The sequence below is a fragment of the Drosophila suzukii genome, chromosome Y, assembly GCF_043229965.1.
Source record: "Drosophila suzukii chromosome Y, CBGP_Dsuzu_IsoJpt1.0, whole genome shotgun sequence".
In the NCBI taxonomy this organism is placed as follows: Eukaryota; Metazoa; Arthropoda; class Insecta; order Diptera; family Drosophilidae; genus Drosophila; species Drosophila suzukii.
The window spans coordinates 541,584-560,000 of record NC_092085.1 but is presented as its reverse complement, the minus strand read 5'-3'; the positions used below and the strand labels follow the sequence as shown (position 1 = coordinate 560,000).

Sequence of the window (18,417 nt, the reverse complement as noted above, 5' to 3'; positions counted from 1 at the left end):
CATTATTGTTTAATATCCTTACCGTTAATAAAAAAATTTGTTTTTATTATAATAACATTATTATAGTAATACAAATAAAATATTAAATTGCCAAAAATATGATCTATATATATAGATCAAATACAATTTCGAAAAAGCAAGTCGAAATATAATAATTGTAATAAGAAATATATAATATATAAATATATTATTGCAATAAATAAGAGAAATAAATAAGCAAGAAAGCGAAAGCAAACAAATAACAAATTCGAACAAGCAAATCGAAATTATTTGATATTATTATTATATTGTATATTAAATGCAATTAATAAAACACTGTGTGTATATGGACCATAATATACACGCGTTGCGATATGTATTGTTCATCTCAGTTATGCGCATACATTGGATAATGCAACAACCTAAAATGTACAATGTTGTACCTGATTAATACAGGTTAATGTTTTATATAAATTTCAATATATATCGCTAAAAAGTATTTAATACCGTAAATGCCATTAAAAAAATACTTGATATATTATTGGTTATATGAAACTAAGACATTTCGCAGCATTCGTTTTAGGTATAAAAATAAATTTATTGAAGGAATTGATATATGCCAGTAAAATGGTGTATTTTTAATTTCTTTCAATAAAAACATATATGACAAAATTAACAAACCAATATATAAAACTCTAAGCGGTGGATCACTCGGCTCATGGGTCGATGAAGAACGCAGCAAACTGTGCGTCATCGTGTGAACTGCAGGACACATGAACATCGACATTTTGAACGCATATCGCAGTCCATGCTGTTATGTACTTTAATTAATTTTATAGTGCTGCTTGGACTACATATGGTTGAGGGTTGTAAGACTATGCTAATTAAGTTGTTTATACAAATTTTATAATGAAATTTTATAAGCATATGGTATATTATTGGATAATAATAATTTAATTATTTTATTCATAATATTAACAAATATATGAAAAACATTATCTCACATTAGTAAATTAATTTGAATGTGAAAAACGAAGAGAAATATTTTCTTTTTCAATCAAATAATACTGAGAAATGTCTAGCATAAAAAATTTATCTAGAATTGTCTCTTATTAACGATTAGAAAATAGAAAGCCGTTGACTATATTATTATTCTTCGTTGATTCGTTAGACCAAACAAATGCCATACAAATATATATATATATAAATATAACGAATTTAATAAAATGTTTTATCATTATATATAAAGAATTAATTGCAAATAAAAGTTATACACAACCTCAACTCATATGGGACTACCCCCTGAATTTAAGCATATTAATTAGGGGAGGAAAAGAAACTAACCAGGATTTTCTTAGTAGCGGCGAGCGAAAAGAAATCAGTTCAGCACTAAGTCACTTTGTCTATATGGCAAATGTGAGATGCAGTGTATGGAGCGTCAATATTCTAGTATGAGAAATTAACGATTTAAGTCCTTCTTAAATGAGGCCATTTACCCATAGAGGGTGCCAGGCCCGTATAACGTTAATGATTACTAGATGATGTTTCCAAAGAGTCGTGTTGCTTGATAGTGCAGCACTAAGTGGGTGGTAAACTCCATCTAAAACTAAATATAACCATGAGACCGATAGTAAACAAGTACCGTGAGGGAAAGTTGAAAAGAACTCTGAATAGAGAGTTAAACAGTACGTGAAACTGCTTAGAGGTTAAGCCCGATGAACCTGAATATCCGTTATGGAAAATTCATCATTAAAATTGTAATATTTAAACAATATTATGATAATAGTGTGCATTTTTTCCATATAAGGACATTGTAATCTATTAGCATACAAAATTTATCATAAAATATAACTTATAGTTTATTCAAATTAATTTGCTTGCATTTTAACACAGAATAAATGTTATTAATTTGATAAAGTGCTGATAGATTTATATGAATACAGTGCGTTAATTTTTCGGAATTATATAATGGCATAATTATCATTGATTTTTGTGTTTATTATATGCACTTGTATGATTAACAATGCGAAAGATTCAGGATACCTTCGGGACCCGTCTTGAAACACGGACCAAGGAGTCTAACATATGTGCAAGTTATTGGGATATAAACCTAATAGCGTAATTAACTTGACTAATAATGGGATTAGTTTTTTAACTATTTATAGCTAATTAACACAATCCCGGGGCGTTCTATATAGTTATGTATAATGATATTTATATTATTTATGCCTCTAACTGGAACGTACCTTGAGCATATATGCTGTGACCCGAAAGATGGTGAACTATACTTGATCAGGTTGAAGTCAGGGGAAACCCTGATGGAAGACCGAAACAGTTCTGACGTGCAAATCGATTGTCAGAATTGAGTATAGGGGCGAAAGACCAATCGAACCATCTAGTAGCTGGTTCCTTCCGAAGTTTCCCTCAGGATAGCTGGTGCATTTTAATGTTATATAAAATAATCTTATCTGGTAAAGCGAATGATTAGAGGCCTTAGGGTCGAAACGATCTTAACCTATTCTCAAACTTTAAATGGGTAAGAACCTTAACTTTCTTGATATGAAGTTCAAGGTTATGATATAATGTGCCCAGTGGGCCACTTTTGGTAAGCAGAACTGGCGCTGTGGGATGAACCAAACGTAATGTTACGGTGCCCAAATTAACAACTCATGCAGATACCATGAAAGGCGTTGGTTGCTTAAAACAGCAGGACGGTGATCATGGAAGTCGAAATCCGCTAAGGAGTGTGTAACAACTCACCTGCCGAAGCAACTAGCCCTTAAAATGGATGGCGCTTAAGTTGTATACCTATACATTACCGCTAAAGTAGATGATTTATATTACTTGTGATATAAATTTTGAAACTTTAGTGAGTAGGAAGGTACAATGGTATGCGTAGAAGTGTTTGGCGCAAGCCTGCATGGAGCTGCCATTGGTACAGATCTTGGTGGTAGTAGCAAATAATCGAATGAGACCTTGGAGGACTGAAGTGGAGAAGGGTTTCGTGTGAACAGTGGTTGATCACGAGTTAGTCGGTCCTAAGTTCAAGGCGAAAGCCGAAAATTTTCAAGTAAAACACAAATGCCATACAAATATATTATATTATATAAATCAAGCTAATTAATATACTTGAATAATTTTGAACGAAAGGGAATACGGTTCCAATTCCGTAACCTGTTGAGTATCCGTTTGTTATTAAATATGGGCCTCGTGCTCATCCTGGCAACAGGAACGACCATAAAGAAGCCGTCGAGAGATATCGGAAGAGTTTTCTTTTCTGTTTTATAGCCGTACTACCATGGAAGTCTTTCGCAGAGAGATATGGTAGATGGGCTAGAAGAGCATGACATATACTGTTGTGTCGATATTTTCTCCTCGGACCTTGAAAATTTATGGTGGGGACACGCAAACTTCTCAACAGGCCGTACCAATATCCGCAGCTGGTCTCCAAGGTGAAGAGTCTCTAGTCGATAGAATAATGTAGGTAAGGGAAGTCGGCAAATTAGATCCGTAACTTCGGGATAAGGATTGGCTCTGAAGATTGAGATAGTCGGGCTTGATTGGGAAACAATAACATGGTTTATGTGCTCGTTCTGGGTAAATAGAGTGTCTGGCATTTATGTTGGTCACTTGTTCCCCGGATAGTTTAGTTACGTAGCCAATTGTGGAACTTTCTTGCTAAAATTTTTAAGAATACTAATTGGGTTAAACCAATTAGTTCTTATTAATTATAACGATTATCAATTAACAATCAATTCAGAACTGGCACGGACTTGGGGAATCCGACTGTCTAATTAAAACAAAGCATTGTGATGGCCCTAGCGGGTGTTGACACAATGTGATTTCTGCCCAGTGCTCTGAATGTCAAAGTGAAGAAATTCAAGTAAGCGCGGGTCAACGGTAGCCAAATGCCTCGTCATCTAATTAGTGACGCGCATGAATGGATTAACGAGATTCCTACTGTCCCTATCTACTATCTAGCGAAACCACAGCCAAGGGAACGGGCTTGGAATAATTAGCGGGGAAAGAAGACCCTTTTGAGCTTGACTCTAATCTGGCAGTGTAAGGAGACATAAGAGGTGTAGAATAAGTGGGAGATATTAGACTTCGGTTTGGTATCGCCAATGAAATACCACTACTCTTATTGTTTCCTTACTTACTTGATTAAATGGAACGTGTATCATTTCCTAGCCATTATACGGATATATTTATTATATCTTATGGTATTGGGTTTTGATGCAAGCTTCTTGATCAAAGTATCACGAGTTTGTTATATAATCGCAAACAAATTCTTTAATAAAACGGTGCATTTATGTATTTTTGATTTGAAAATTTGGTATAACTCCAATTACTCAGGTATGATCCAATTCAAGGACATTGCCAGGTAGGGAGTTTGACTGGGGCGGTACATCTCTCAAATAATAACGGAGGTGTCCCAAGGCCAGCTCAGTGCGGACAGAAACCACACATAGAGCAAAAGGGCAAATGCTGACTTGATCTCGGTGTTCAGTACACACAGGGACAGCAAAAGCTCGGCCTATCGATCCTTTTGGTTTAAAGAGTTTTTAACAAGAGGTGTCAGAAAAGTTACCATAGGGATAACTGGCTTGTGGCGGCCAAGCGTTCATAGCGACGTCGCTTTTTGATCCTTCGATGTCGGCTCTTCCTATCATTGTGAAGCAAAATTCACCAAGCGTTGGATTGTTCACCCATGCAAGGGAACGTGAGCTGGGTTTAGACCGTCGTGAGACAGGTTAGTTTTACCCTACTAATGACAAAACGTTGTTGCGACAGCATTCCTGCGTAGTACGAGAGGAACCGCAGGTACGGACCAATGGCACAATACTTGTTCGAGCGAACAGTGGTATGACGCTACGTCCGTTGGATTATGCCTGAACGCCTCTAAGGTCGTATCCGTGCTGGACTGCAATGATAAATAAGGGGCAATTTGCATTGTATGGCTTCTAAACCATTTAAAGTTTATAATTTACTTTATAAACGACAATGGATGTGATGCCAATGTAATTTGTAACATAGTAAATTGGGAGGATCTTTGATCACCTGATGCCGCGCTAGTTACATATAAAAGCATTATTTAATACAATGACAAAGCCTAGAATCAATTGTAAACGACTTTTGTAACAGGCAAGGTGTTGTAAGTGGTTGAGCAGCTGCCATACTGCGATCCACTGAAGCTTATCCTTTGCTTGATGATTCGATAATAAAGATGTTGCAAGCGGCATAATAATTTATGCTTGCTTGCAACGGCGCGCCACTTTGTGGTTAGCAAAAGGTCTAGTAATATAAGAGACCTATAAAAAAATCAATATATTATTATAAATAAATATTGAACAAACAAAATGCATCGTCATCTTTATTAGTGACGCGATGATAAAGTGGCAAACATATTCCATGTATAAATATTCCTATGGTATTTTGATAATGCAAGTAAAGAGGACATATATAAAAGTAAGTATATGTTCCTCCAATGGTAGCAGCGGTTGGTTGGTTGGTGTCTGCTCCTCTTATTGTTCAAAACTTATGTTATGGTAGCAAGTCTGTATCGTCATATTATTAGTGACGCGAAAAATTAGTGGCAAACAATATTCGATGTATAAATATTCCTATGGTATTAATATTCAAATGAAGAGACCATTTAAATAAAGAGGACATATATAAAAGTAAGTATATGTTCCTCCAATGGTAGCAGCGGTTGGTTGGTTGGTGTCTGCTCCTCTTATTGTTCAAAACTTATGTTATGGTAGCAAGTCTGTATCGTCATATTATAAGTGACGCGAAAAATTAATGGCAAACATATTCGATGTATATAAATATTCCTATGGTATTCAAATTCAAGTAAAGAGACCATTAAAGTACAGAGAGAGGCCATATAATAAGTAAGTATATGTTCCTCCAATGGTAGCAGTGGTTGGTTGGTTGGTTGGTTGGCGGCTGCTCCTCTTATTGTTCAAAACTTATGTTATGGTAGCAAGTCTGTATCGTCATATTATAAGTGACGCGAAAAATTAGTGGCAAACATATTCGATGTATAAATATTCCTATGGTATTGAAATTCAAATAAAGAGACCATTAAAATAAAGAGGACATATATAAAAGTAAGTAATGGTAGCGGCGGTTGGTTGGTTGGCGGCTGCTCTTATTGTTCAAAACTTATGTTATCAATATGAGTTTGGCAATACAATAAAGAAGACCAATCTAATCCATATAAGACTAAATGGATTATATGGATATGCTTAGGAAACCCATATATTAATAAAAAAAAATTTATGTATAGAAAATTATACATATATGTATTTATATAAATGAATCGTATGGATATGGCTTATAGTAGATATAATACCTTTAAGGCATATTAATGTATAATATAGTAAATATATATACGTTGAAATATAAATGCATTTTTATATATATGGCAGCATATAAGTGTCATATGAAAAATAATAGAGTTTACCCATATATCACTGAAATGAGATATATAAACCTAGTGAGGGGCGGCACTAGTGAATGAATCGTATAGATATGGCTTACAGGTATAATACCTATATGTCATAATATGGTTTAATATTATAAATATACATTTAAATATGAATGAATTGTATAGATATGGCTTTTAAATGCCATATGCATAAGAATAAATAGAATGATTAACACTTATATCACTGAAATAAGATATAAAAACCTAGTGAAGGGTGGCACTAGTACTGTAAACATGATTTTGGCAGAGCTCGGGGTAAAAAACTACTATAGGGAGGTGGTCGTTGGCGGGCCCCTCCTCGTATTGGTCAAAACCTATGTTATACATATGAGGTTGTCAATACTATAAAGAACGCCAAGCATATCCATATAAATGTATGGATATGCATACAAATCCATACAAAAGTGAAAAAAAAATAATGTATTGAAAAATATACATATATTTATATAAGTGAATCGTATGGATATGTCTTATAGGTATAATACCTATAAGGCATAACAATGTATAATCTAGCAAATATACATCGAAATATGCAGGAATTGTATAGATATGGCATATAAATGCCATATACATAAGAATAAATTGTATATCAATGCAATAAGATATATAAACCTAGTGAGGGGCGGCACTAGTAAATGAATCGTATGGATATGGCTTATAGGTATAATACCTATAAGGCATAATAATGTATAATATAATAAATATACATTAAAACATGATTGAATTATATAGATATGGCATATAAATGCCATATACTTAAGAATAAATGGTAAAATTTACCCGTATATCACTTAAACACGATATATAAACCTAGTGAGGGTGACGCTAGTACTGTAAACATGCTTTTGGAAGATAATGGGTCCAAAAACTACTATAGGGAGGTGGTCGTTGGCGGGCCCCTCCTCGTATTGGTCAAAACCTATGTTATGCATATAAGTTTGTCAATACTATTAAGACCGCCAAGCATATCCATATAAATGTATGGATATGCATAAAAATCCATACAAAAGTGAAAAAAAATAATGTATTGAAAAATATACATATATTTATATAAGTGAATCGTATGGATATGGCTTATAGGTATAATACCTATAAGGCATAACAATGTATAATCTAGCAAGTATACATCGAAATATGAAGGAATTGTATAGATATGGCATATAAATGCCATATACATAAGAATAAATTGTATATCAATGCAATAAGATATATAAACCTAGTGAGGGGCGGCACTAGTAAATGAATCGTATGGATATGGCTTATAGGTATAATACCTATAAGGCATAATAATGTATAATATAATAAATATACATTAAAACATGATTGAATTATATAGATATGGCATATAAATGCCATATACTTAAGAATAAATGGTAAAATTTACCCGTATATCACTGAAACACGATATATAAACCTAGTGAGGGTGACACTAGTACTGTAAACATGCTTTTAGAAGATCATGGGTCCAAAAACTACTATAGGGAGGTGGTCGTTGGCGGGCCCCTCCTCGTATTGGTCAAAACCTATGTTATGCATATAAGTTTGTCAATACTATTAAGACCGCCAAGCATATCCATATAAATGTATGGATATGCATAAAAATCCATACAAAAGTGAAAAAAAATAATGTATTGAAAAATATACATATATTTATATAAGTGAATCGTATGGATATGGCTTATAGGTATAATACCTATAAGGCATAACAATGTATAATCTAGCAAGTATACATCGAAATATGAAGGAATTGTATAGATATGCCATATAAATGCCATATAAATAAGAATAAATTGTATATCAATGCAATAAGATATATAAACCTAGTGAGGGGCGGCACTAGTAAATGAATCGTATGGATATGGCTTATAGGTATAATACCTATAAGGCATAATAATGTATAATATAATAAATATACATTAAAATATGATTGAATTATATAGATATGGCATATAAATGCCATATACTTAAGAATAAATGGTAAAATTTACCCGTATATCACTGAAACACGATATATAAACCTAGTGAGGGTGACACTAGTACTGTAAACATGCTTTTAGAAGATCATGGGTCCAAAAACTACTATAGGGAGGTGGTCGTTGGCGGGCCCCTCCTCGTATTGGTCAAAACTTATGTTATGCGTATGCATATGATTTTGTCAATACTATAAAGAAAACTTGTTTTGTACATACAAAACTAAATGAATTATATGGATATTGAAAAATAAATGGGTGGTTGGCAAAGAGAATTGAAAATACCCGAATTGAAGATATTGGGTTCAAAAACTACTATAGGGTGGTGTAGCAAATAAAGTTAAGACCATATATCCATATAATGGATATACACATGTATTCTCTTATTATAAGAAAGAATACCATATGGTTGGTTGGTAAAGATAATTGAAAATACCCGAATTGAAGATTACGGGTTCAAAAACTATTATATGGTGATGTAGCAAATAAAATGAAGATGATATATCCATATAATGGAAATATATGTGTATTCACTTATTATAAGAGAGAGTTTCAAATGGTTTGGTGGCAAAGACAATTGAAAATACCCGAATTAAAGATAATGGGTCCAAAAACTACTATAGGATGGTCAATGGGCCGGCCATCTCCTATTGACAATAGTCGGTAGATAAGATATTATCCGTCAAATTTGTTTCTGTGTTCATTTATGAATATGGGACTTGGCTCCGCGGTTAATATTTTAAGCCCAAGATAATAAAGTCGAAACAAAGGCCAAGTGTTTCTATTATACATAGAATAACAAATTGTTTCCCAATTTTATCGTTAATTAATCCTATTTAAAACAAAAAGAGGCAGGATTGCTAGATATACATTGTAAATGTATATTTGACCTTTCTGCCTCTATCTTAACTATTTAATATTAGTTTACACAAAAAAAGGCGTAAAAGCGAATTATAAATATATTTTATTATTAAAGTACATATCATATATGCGCTCGGTTTTATATTATATATTACCAAAGAGTCTATATGAATATATACAGATAAATTTTAAATTTATCATCAAAATACAAATGATTTAACTCAATATTATATATTGGTTAAACAAAAATTGTACATGTGTGGATACAATAATGACGTATGTCGAACAAAAATGATATTTTAGAATGAAATATGCATATATAAAGAAAATATTATTACATATTACAAAATATTGTGTTTTAAAGAAGATAAGATATTTCTTTTTTTTAAACATCAATAATTAAAAAACTTGTTATTATTAGTGGCGAAACAAGTATATATTGAAAACAAACGTATACGAATGCTATATAAAAATGGCCGTATTCGATAGAAAACAATCTATAAAATTTATATTGCTAATTTCTATTCAAAAATATGAATGAAATATGAATAAAAACATTATTCTGGTTGATCCTGCCAGTAGTTATATGCTTGTCTCAAAGATTAAGCCATGCATGTCTAAGTACACACGAATTAAAAGTGAAACCGCAAAAGGCTCATTATATCAGTTATGGTTCCTTAGATCGTTAACAGTTACTTGGATAACTGTGGTAATTCTAGAGCTAATACATGCAATTAAAACATGAACCTTATGGGACATGTGCTTTTATTAGGCTAAAACCAAGCGATCGCAAGATCGTTATATTGGTTGAACTCTAGATAACATGCAGATCGTATGGTCTTGTACCGACGACAGATCTTTCAAATGTCTGCCCTATCAACTTTTGATGGTAGTATCTAGGACTACCATGGTTGCAACGGGTAACGGGGAATCAGGGTTCGATTCCGGAGAGGGAGCCTGAGAAACGGCTACCACATCTAAGGAAGGCAGCAGGCGCGTAAATTACCCACTCCCAGCTCGGGGAGGTAGTGACGAAAAATAACAATACAGGACTCATATCCGAGGCCCTGTAATTGGAATGAGTACACTTTAAATCCTTTAACAAGGACCAATTGGAGGGCAAGTCTGGTGCCAGCAGCCGCGGTAATTCCAGCTCCAATAGCGTATATTAAAGTTGTTGCGGTTAAAACGTTCGTAGTTGAACTTGTGCTTCATACGGGTAGTACAACTTACAATTGTGGTTAGTACTATACCTTTATGTATGTAAGCGTATTACCGGTGGAGTTCTTACATGTGCTTAGATACTTGTATTTTTTCATATGTTCCTCCTATTTAAAAACCTGCATTAGTGCTCTTAAACGAGTGTTATTGTGGGCCGGTACAATTACTTTGAACAAATTAGAGTGCTTAAAGCAGGCTTCAAATGCCTGAATATTCTGTGCATGGGATAATGAAATAAGACCTCTGTTCTGCTTTCATTGGTTTTCAGATCAAGAGGTAATGATTAATAGAAGCAGTTTGGGGGCATTAGTATTACGACGCGAGAGGTGAAATTCTTGGACCGTCGTAAGACTAACTTAAGCGAAAGCATTTGCCAAAGATGTTTTCATTAATCAAGAACGAAAGTTAGAGGTTCGAAGGCGATCAGATACCGCCCTAGTTCTAACCATAAACGATGCCAGCTAGCAATTGGGTGTAGCTACTTTTATGGCTCTCTCAGTCGCTTCCCGGGAAACCAAAGCTTTTGGGCTCCGGGGGAAGTATGGTTGCAAAGCTGAAACTTAAAGGAATTGACGGAAGGGCACCACCAGGAGTGGAGCCTGCGGCTTAATTTGACTCAACACGGGAAAACTTACCAGGTCCGAACATAAGTGTGTAAGACAGATTGATAGCTCTTTCTCGAATCTATGGGTGGTGGTGCATGGCCGTTCTTAGTTCGTGGAGTGATTTGTCTGGTTAATTCCGATAACGAACGAGACTCAAATATATTAAATAGATATCTTCAGGATTATGGTGTTGAAGCTTATATAGCCTTCATTCATGGTGGCAGTAAAATGTTTATTGTGTTTGAATGTGTTTATATAAGTGGAGCCGTACCTGTTGGTTTGTCCCATTATAAGGACACTAGCTTCTTAAATGGACAAATTGCGTCTAGCAATAATGAGATTGAGCAATAACAGGTCTGTGATGCCCTTAGATGTCCTGGGCTGCACGCGCGCTACAATGAAAGTATCAACGTGTATTTCCTAGACCGAGAGGTCCGGGTAAACCGCTGAACCACTTTCATGCTTGGGATTGTGAACTGAAACTGTTCACATGAACTTGGAATTCCCAGTAAGTGTGAGTCATTAACTCGCATTGATTACGTCCCTGCCCTTTGTACACACCGCCCGTCGCTACTACCGATTGAATTATTTAGTGAGGTCTCCGGACGTGATCACTGTGACGCCTTGTGTGTTACGGTTGTTTCGCAAAAGTTGACCGAACTTGATTATTTAGAGGAAGTAAAAGTCGTAACAAGGTTTCCGTAGGTGAACCTGCGGAAGGATCATTATTGTTTAATATCCTTACCGTTAATAAAAAAATTTGTTTTTATTATAATAACATTATTATAGTAATACAAATAAAATATTAAATTGCCAAAAATATGATCTATATATATAGATCAAATACAATTTCGAAAAAGCAAGTCGAAATATAATAATTGTAATAAGAAATATATAATATATAAATATATTATTGCAATAAATAAGAGAAATAAATAAGCAAGAAAGCGAAAGCAAACAAATAACAAATTCGAACAAGCAAATCGAAATTATTTGATATTATTATTATATTGTATATTAAATGCAATTAATAAAACACTGTGTGTATATGGACCATAATATACACGCGTTGCGATATGTATTGTTCATCTCAGTTATGCGCATACATTGGATAATGCAACAACCTAAAATGTACAATGTTGTACCTGATTAATACAGGTTAATGTTTTATATAAATTTCAATATATATCGCTAAAAAGTATTTAATACCGTAAATGCCATTAAAAAAATACTTGATATATTATTGGTTATATGAAACTAAGACATTTCGCAGCATTCGTTTTAGGTATAAAAATAAATTTATTGAAGGAATTGATATATGCCAGTAAAATGGTGTATTTTTAATTTCTTTCAATAAAAACATATATGACAAAATTAACAAACCAATATATAAAACTCTAAGCGGTGGATCACTCGGCTCATGGGTCGATGAAGAACGCAGCAAACTGTGCGTCATCGTGTGAACTGCAGGACACATGAACATCGACATTTTGAACGCATATCGCAGTCCATGCTGTTATGTACTTTAATTAATTTTATAGTGCTGCTTGGACTACATATGGTTGAGGGTTGTAAGACTATGCTAATTAAGTTGTTTATACAAATTTTATAATGAAATTTTATAAGCATATGGTATATTATTGGATAATAATAATTTAATTATTTTATTCATAATATAAACAAATATATGAAAAACATTATCTCACATTAGTAAATTAATTTGAATGTGAAAAACGAAGAGAAATATTTTCTTTTTCAATCAAATAATACTGAGAAATGTCTAGCATAAAAAATTTATCTAGAATTGTCTCTTATTAACGATTAGAAAATAGAAAGCCGTTGACTATATTATTATTCTTCGTTGATTCGTTAGACCAAACAAATGCCATACAAATATATATATATATAAATATAACGAATTTAATAAAATGTTTTATCATTATATATAAAGAATTAATTGCAAATAAAAGTTATACACAACCTCAACTCATATGGGACTACCCCCTGAATTTAAGCATATTAATTAGGGGAGGAAAAGAAACTAACCAGGATTTTCTTAGTAGCGGCGAGCGAAAAGAAATCAGTTCAGCACTAAGTCACTTTGTCTATATGGCAAATGTGAGATGCAGTGTATGGAGCGTCAATATTCTAGTATGAGAAATTAACGATTTAAGTCCTTCTTAAATGAGGCCATTTACCCATAGAGGGTGCCAGGCCCGTATAACGTTAATGATTACTAGATGATGTTTCCAAAGAGTCGTGTTGCTTGATAGTGCAGCACTAAGTGGGTGGTAAACTCCATCTAAAACTAAATATAACCATGAGACCGATAGTAAACAAGTACCGTGAGGGAAAGTTGAAAAGAACTCTGAATAGAGAGTTAAACAGTACGTGAAACTGCTTAGAGGTTAAGCCCGATGAACCTGAATATCCGTTATGGAAAATTCATCATTAAAATTGTAATATTTAAACAATATTATGATAATAGTGTGCATTTTTTCCATATAAGGACATTGTAATCTATTAGCATACAAAATTTATCATAAAATATAACTTATAGTTTATTCAAATTAATTTGCTTGCATTTTAACACAGAATAAATGTTATTAATTTGATAAAGTGCTGATAGATTTATATGAATACAGTGCGTTAATTTTTCGGAATTATATAATGGCATAATTATCATTGATTTTTGTGTTTATTATATGCACTTGTATGATTAACAATGCGAAAGATTCAGGATACCTTCGGGACCCGTCTTGAAACACGGACCAAGGAGTCTAACATATGTGCAAGTTATTGGGATATAAACCTAATAGCGTAATTAACTTGACTAATAATGGGATTAGTTTTTTAACTATTTATAGCTAATTAACACAATCCCGGGGCGTTCTATATAGTTATGTATAATGATATTTATATTATTTATGCCTCTAACTGGAACGTACCTTGAGCATATATGCTGTGACCCGAAAGATGGTGAACTATACTTGATCAGGTTGAAGTCAGGGGAAACCCTGATGGAAGACCGAAACAGTTCTGACGTGCAAATCGATTGTCAGAATTGAGTATAGGGGCGAAAGACCAATCGAACCATCTAGTAGCTGGTTCCTTCCGAAGTTTCCCTCAGGATAGCTGGTGCATTTTAATGTTATATAAAATAATCTTATCTGGTAAAGCGAATGATTAGAGGCCTTAGGGTCGAAACGATCTTAACCTATTCTCAAACTTTAAATGGGTAAGAACCTTAACTTTCTTGATATGAAGTTCAAGGTTATGATATAATGTGCCCAGTGGGCCACTTTTGGTAAGCAGAACTGGCGCTGTGGGATGAACCAAACGTAATGTTACGGTGCCCAAATTAACAACTCATGCAGATACCATGAAAGGCGTTGGTTGCTTAAAACAGCAGGACGGTGATCATGGAAGTCGAAATCCGCTAAGGAGTGTGTAACAACTCACCTGCCGAAGCAACTAGCCCTTAAAATGGATGGCGCTTAAGTTGTATACCTATACATTACCGCTAAAGTAGATGATTTATATTACTTGTGATATAAATTTTGAAACTTTAGTGAGTAGGAAGGTACAATGGTATGCGTAGAAGTGTTTGGCGCAAGCCTGCATGGAGCTGCCATTGGTACAGATCTTGGTGGTAGTAGCAAATAATCGAATGAGACCTTGGAGGACTGAAGTGGAGAAGGGTTTCGTGTGAACAGTGGTTGATCACGAGTTAGTCGGTCCTAAGTTCAAGGCGAAAGCCGAAAATTTTCAAGTAAAACACAAATGCCATACAAATATATTATATTATATAAATCAAGCTAATTAATATACTTGAATAATTTTGAACGAAAGGGAATACGGTTCCAATTCCGTAACCTGTTGAGTATCCGTTTGTTATTAAATATGGGCCTCGTGCTCATCCTGGCAACAGGAACGACCATAAAGAAGCCGTCGAGAGATATCGGAAGAGTTTTCTTTTCTGTTTTATAGCCGTACTACCATGGAAGTCTTTCGCAGAGAGATATGGTAGATGGGCTAGAAGAGCATGACATATACTGTTGTGTCGATATTTTCTCCTCGGACCTTGAAAATTTATGGTGGGGACACGCAAACTTCTCAACAGGCCGTACCAATATCCGCAGCTGGTCTCCAAGGTGAAGAGTCTCTAGTCGATAGAATAATGTAGGTAAGGGAAGTCGGCAAATTAGATCCGTAACTTCGGGATAAGGATTGGCTCTGAAGATTGAGATAGTCGGGCTTGATTGGGAAACAATAACATGGTTTATGTGCTCGTTCTGGGTAAATAGAGTGTCTGGCATTTATGTTGGTCACTTGTTCCCCGGATAGTTTAGTTACGTAGCCAATTGTGGAACTTTCTTGCTAAAATTTTTAAGAATACTAATTGGGTTAAACCAATTAGTTCTTATTAATTATAACGATTATCAATTAACAATCAATTCAGAACTGGCACGGACTTGGGGAATCCGACTGTCTAATTAAAACAAAGCATTGTGATGGCCCTAGCGGGTGTTGACACAATGTGATTTCTGCCCAGTGCTCTGAATGTCAAAGTGAAGAAATTCAAGTAAGCGCGGGTCAACGGCGGGAGTAACTATGACTCTCTTAAGGTAGCCAAATGCCTCGTCATCTAATTAGTGACGCGCATGAATGGATTAACGAGATTCCTACTGTCCCTATCTACTATCTAGCGAAACCACAGCCAAGGGAACGGGCTTGGAATAATTAGCGGGGAAAGAAGACCCTTTTGAGCTTGACTCTAATCTGGCAGTGTAAGGAGACATAAGAGGTGTAGAATAAGTGGGAGATATTAGACTTCGGTTTGGTATCGCCAATGAAATACCACTACTCTTATTGTTTCCTTACTTACTTGATTAAATGGAACGTGTATCATTTCCTAGCCATTATACGGATATATTTATTATATCTTATGGTATTGGGTTTTGATGCAAGCTTCTTGATCAAAGTATCACGAGTTTGTTATATAATCGCAAACAAATTCTTTAATAAAACGGTGCATTTATGTATTTTTGATTTGAAAATTTGGTATAACTCCAATTACTCAGGTATGATCCAATTCAAGGACATTGCCAGGTAGGGAGTTTGACTGGGGCGGTACATCTCTCAAATAATAACGGAGGTGTCCCAAGGCCAGCTCAGTGCGGACAGAAACCACACATAGAGCAAAAGGGCAAATGCTGACTTGATCTCGGTGTTCAGTACACACAGGGACAGCAAAAGCTCGGCCTATCGATCCTTTTGGTTTAAAGAGTTTTTAACAAGAGGTGTCAGAAAAGTTACCATAGGGATAACTGGCTTGTGGCGGCCAAGCGTTCATAGCGACGTCGCTTTTTGATCCTTCGATGTCGGCTCTTCCTATCATTGTGAAGCAAAATTCACCAAGCGTTGGATTGTTCACCCATGCAAGGGAACGTGAGCTGGGTTTAGACCGTCGTGAGACAGGTTAGTTTTACCCTACTAATGACAAAACGTTGTTGCGACAGCATTCCTGCGTAGTACGAGAGGAACCGCAGGTACGGACCAATGGCACAATACTTGTTCGAGCGAACAGTGGTATGACGCTACGTCCGTTGGATTATGCCTGAACGCCTCTAAGGTCGTATCCGTGCTGGACTGCAATGATAAATAAGGGGCAATTTGCATTGTATGGCTTCTAAACCATTTAAAGTTTATAATTTACTTTATAAACGACAATGGATGTGATGCCAATGTAATTTGTAACATAGTAAATTGGGAGGATCTTTGATCACCTGATGCCGCGCTAGTTACATATAAAAGCATTATTTAATACAATGACAAAGCCTAGAATCAATTGTAAACGACTTTTGTAACAGGCAAGGTGTTGTAAGTGGTTGAGCAGCTGCCATACTGCGATCCACTGAAGCTTATCCTTTGCTTGATGATTCGATAATAAAGATGTTGCAAGCGGCATAATAATTTATGCTTGCTTGCAACGGCGCGCCACTTTGTGGTTAGCAAAAGGTCTAGTAATATAAGAGACCTATAAAAAAATCAATATATTATTATAAATAAATATTGAACAAACAAAATGCATCGTCATCTTTATTAGTACTCAGCCCAATATTGTACTCAATATACACCGCGGATATGCCCATTCCCACAGGTAGTCTCAACATGACCTGTACATATGCTGACGACACGGCGTTTTTAGTCTCCGCAGACTCCCTGCCACTGGCTGTGCAAGGCCTGCAGCAAGCTCTGTTAAACATAGAACCGTGGCTTAAAAGATGGAACGTCATCATAAATGCAGAGAAGTCAACGAATATATCTTTCTCCTTACGACCAGGTATATCCGCACCGGTTATGCTGAACGGAGCAGCCATCCCGCAACAGCTCACTGCAAAATATCTGGGTCTGACCCTGGATTCTAAACTAACGTGAAGGAACATATCGTGGGCAAAGCAAAACTCTTGATGCTAAAAAACAGACAAATGTGGTGGCTACTACAAAGAAGGAGTAAATTATCAACTAAAAACAAATTACTGCTATATAACAGCATCTTAAAACCAACATGGACATATGGCATAGAGCTTTGGGGCACTGCAGCTATCTCAAACCTTAAGAAATTAGAAAGAGTCGAAAACAGAATACTACGCCAAATTTTAAATGCCCCTTTTTACGTGAGAAACACCACAATTAGGAGGGATCTTAAGCTCCCCACAGTGGTAGAAGAGGCGGCTAAACGCAGCAGACGGCACCTAGACAAAATAGAAGACCACCCAAACCCACTCGCTTCCAGAGTGCTCGACGTTGAACCTCGGCGATTAAAAAGACGACACCCCACAGACCTGCCGTTCAGGGTCCCCTAATTGATGCAATTACATACACGCAAACACATGTAATACACCCCACATATTTCCACTAATACTCCTCACTACATAAGCTTTATGTAAACTAACACTGAATTTATTGCCACAAAATTTAATTTATTGCCAACTAGGGCAGACGTAAATATATAAAATTCAAATCAAAAAAAAAAAAAAAAAAAAAAAAAAAAAAAATCTTTATTAGTGACGCGATGATAAAGTGGCAAACATATTCCATGTATAAATATTCCTATGGTATTTTGATAATGCAAGTAAAGAGGACATATATAAAAGTAAGTATATGTTCCTCCAATGGTAGCAGCGGTTGGTTGGTTGGTGTCTGCTCCTCTTATTGTTCAAAACTTATGTTATGGTAGCAAGTCTGTATCGTCATATTATTAGTGACGCGAAAAATTAGT

General features: G+C 35.1%; 6 non-coding genes across 6 annotated transcripts in view; all 6 read left to right on the top strand.

Moving 5' to 3' along the window:
* Positions 1-5, top strand: part of LOC139353787 (small subunit ribosomal RNA) — a 1,995-nt gene extending 1,990 nt beyond the window's left edge. The window contains exon 1 of the ribosomal RNA XR_011604926.1: positions 1-5. This exon is cut by the window's left edge and continues 1,990 nt beyond it. This is a non-coding gene — a ribosomal RNA (small subunit ribosomal RNA).
* A 665-nt stretch (positions 6-670) lies between these two features.
* LOC139353846 (5.8S ribosomal RNA) lies at positions 671-849 on the top strand. The gene has a single exon (XR_011604974.1). It is a non-coding gene; the product is annotated as a 5.8S ribosomal RNA (ribosomal RNA).
* A 405-nt stretch (positions 850-1,254) lies between these two features.
* On the top strand, positions 1,255-5,198 carry LOC139353810 (large subunit ribosomal RNA). Its single transcript, XR_011604950.1, has one exon. It is a non-coding gene; the product is annotated as a large subunit ribosomal RNA (ribosomal RNA).
* A 4,667-nt stretch (positions 5,199-9,865) lies between these two features.
* LOC118878980 (small subunit ribosomal RNA) lies at positions 9,866-11,860 on the top strand. The gene has a single exon (XR_005015482.1). It is a non-coding gene; the product is annotated as a small subunit ribosomal RNA (ribosomal RNA).
* A 665-nt stretch (positions 11,861-12,525) lies between these two features.
* Positions 12,526-12,704, top strand: LOC118878987 (5.8S ribosomal RNA). The gene has a single exon (XR_005015487.1). It is a non-coding gene; the product is annotated as a 5.8S ribosomal RNA (ribosomal RNA).
* A 405-nt stretch (positions 12,705-13,109) lies between these two features.
* LOC118878982 (large subunit ribosomal RNA) lies at positions 13,110-17,079 on the top strand. Its single transcript, XR_010654977.1, has one exon. It is a non-coding gene; the product is annotated as a large subunit ribosomal RNA (ribosomal RNA).
* Positions 17,080-18,417: the final 1,338 nt, after the last annotated feature.